We start from the raw sequence: 2613 nt of genomic DNA, 5'->3' as shown, positions 1-2613 counted from the left end.
TACAGAATCTTGCCATGTAGTCCAGGATGGCCTCAAACTTTTTCCTTGACTTATTTTTTCCTTTTTTTGTCATACTGTCTTTTAACATGTTGTATTAGCTACTTAATTATGCCCTTTGTAATATACATGTTTAAGATCTTCCATTGATTGACTTGTAGTTTTAGTACATAGAATTTATATATTAAAGTATAATCGCAATATTTTTAAGTATATGGAGGCCCAATTTATTAATTTTTTTTGTTTTTTTAAAAAGTTTCATTTTTTTGAGTTTGTTAAATTTCCATGTTGACAGTTTAAAACAAAATTTATAGAAATCTCCAGGCTAGTCACATTTCTAGAAACATAACTTTGGGAAGTCAGTAGTAAACCTTGCACAGAAGGAACGTCCAGCCATGAGGAAACTCACACCACACAGGACAGCATGCACAAGTGCTGGGCCAGGCTTCCTTTCCTGTCAGTACAAACAGCACCTCCTACCTTGGCATGTACCCAAACACAAAATGCCTCAAAAATAATTCACAGATACAAGGGTTTGGTTGGCTTTTTTTTTCAAAAACATACTTCATATTTCCTCTTTTATTATGTAAGTATCAGTTTAAGCTTTTACTGTGAGAATAGAAACATCTTAAGAGGATCTTTGTTGTTTATACAAGTTCACAAACTGTACAATTGATAAAGGTCTCTGGGTTTCTTTAACTCCGTGGTCTTGAATGTTGCTGTGGAGGACTCTGACCTTCTCATTGTCTGTCATCTGCCAGAGTCCCAAGTTGAGTACCTTGAGACAGGACAGCTGCGTGATGTTCCAGGCATGCTTGGTGATCTGGGTGCAGCCATACAGGTCTATGCCAGTGAGCTGGCTCAGGTGCTCAGCAGTTAGCTCCAGGCCCTTGTCAGTGATAGTCACACACTGGCTAATGTTAGCATGTGCAGCCCGTCTATTTGCCCACAATGAGGTTGACGTCATCGTCATTGTGGGGCAGGAGCAGAGGCAGAGGGACTTGAGTTTGTCCAGCCCCTGGGCTGTGTAAGCCAGACTCTGGTCCTCCACTTGGGGCAGAAGGACCCATCCAGCCCTGAGAGGCTCGGGCATGATGCCTGTGTCAATGATGTTGTCGCAGAAGCGCAGGTAAAGGCTGTGCAGTCTGCCCATGTGCGACAAGTGCAGGAGGCCCGCGTCAGAGATGCCCCCACAGACGCTGAGGTTGAGGAGCCTCAGGCCCTCCAGCCCTGGCGATGTGCTTTAGAGAAAGATACGTGAGCTTCTGGCAGTCCTGCAGTGAGTTGCTCCAGGCCCAGGCAGCCCTCAGCCTCACTGTGCCTCATGCCACCCAGGTGCCTGATGCCCACGTCGGAGAGGTGGCTGTAGCTGAGGAGTAAATGCTCTTGAGGCACTGCAGACTCCAGGAGATGACCAGAAGGCTGGTGTTGGTGATGTTGCTGCAGCCCCGCGGCTCCAATACCTCCAGGCCATTGAGGTACTGGGCGATGTGGCCCAGGCTGCTGTTGGTGATCTGTTTGCAGAGGTTCAGGTTGAGGGCGCCCAGGTTGCTGATCTCCTGCACAAACGCGTGGCCAAGCCTGTTTTCAGTTAAGTTATTAACAGCAGCTGGGGTTGAGGCTCTCCATGTGGCCATGCCCTGGATCACCTAGCTGAGGCTTCCACGGAGGCTCAGAATCTGCATGCAGCTGCAGTCCTGGCCCTGCAGGCCAGGAACAGCGACGGGTTAGCCCTGCGCAGCTGCAGCTTGGCCTTCACCCCAAGGTGCACAGACTTGTGGAAGGTGACATCCCGCCAGGCCGTGCACACCTGCGCCACGCGCCCTTTGCCCATGCTGTCCAGGTAGCTGAAGATCATGGCCAGCAGTTCCCAGAGCAAGCAGGAGATGTGGGTCTCCATCTTCCTCCTTCCCCCTCCATGGCGCCCTGGGGAGGAGGATGGGGTCCAGTCGCTCCTGCTCTGCGGAGGAACCAAGAGCGCACCACCTGACTGCCGCCTTGGCCCAATGGCCGGCCCATCCCCGCCTTCAGGGAGGCTCTGGCCACCGCCACTGCTCATCCTCCTGGTGCGTCCATCCTTCCTTCCTGTCTTCTGTCCCTCCTGATTACTACCGGCCTCAGGCGCGCTCCCAGCCCTTGCGTCCCTCCATCCCATCTACTGGGTCCTATATCCCAGGCCAGCAAGGCGCCTCACCCACTCCCAGAACCCAGCAGCTGCCGCGCTCCGCCGCCGCCACCTCCACCGCAGCCTCTGCCCTACCGCGCCGCGCCGCCAGCTGGGCAGCCACCGCTCCCACACTCCCGCCGCATTCTCTGCTCCTAGCTGCGCCGCTGCTGCGCGGTCTGGAAGGGCCTTGGCCTGGTACTAGGGCTCCAAGCACCAACAAGACTTCCTGCTTCTTTTGCCTCTCGCCCGCTTTTCAAATCTTCCAACCCCGGGCCGCCAGCACTTGGCAGCCCAGGCTAGGACACCAGCAGGCCTACCCAGTTGTCTGCGGGCACAGACCCAGGCAAGCAAGCGGACTGCATGCTTCCTAAAGTCAGGCCCTGGCCCAGCTGTCCTCTCCTCCTTCGCCCTCCACTTTATGATTTATATGTTTCTCTCATTTTTCATCA

General features: G+C 53.1%; 1 pseudogene; it reads right to left on the bottom strand.

The window, feature by feature from the left end:
* Positions 1–577: 577 nt before the first annotated feature.
* LOC109677563 (F-box/LRR-repeat protein 14-like) lies at positions 578–2158 on the bottom strand (annotated as a pseudogene).
* Between the last annotated feature and the right edge of the window lie 455 nt (positions 2159–2613).

Source organism: Castor canadensis, chromosome 15 (assembly GCF_047511655.1).
Source record: "Castor canadensis chromosome 15, mCasCan1.hap1v2, whole genome shotgun sequence".
Taxonomy (NCBI): domain Eukaryota; kingdom Metazoa; phylum Chordata; class Mammalia; order Rodentia; family Castoridae; genus Castor; species Castor canadensis.
The sequence above is the reverse complement of the archived record's forward strand: the minus strand, read 5'-3'. Positions and strand labels throughout refer to the sequence as shown.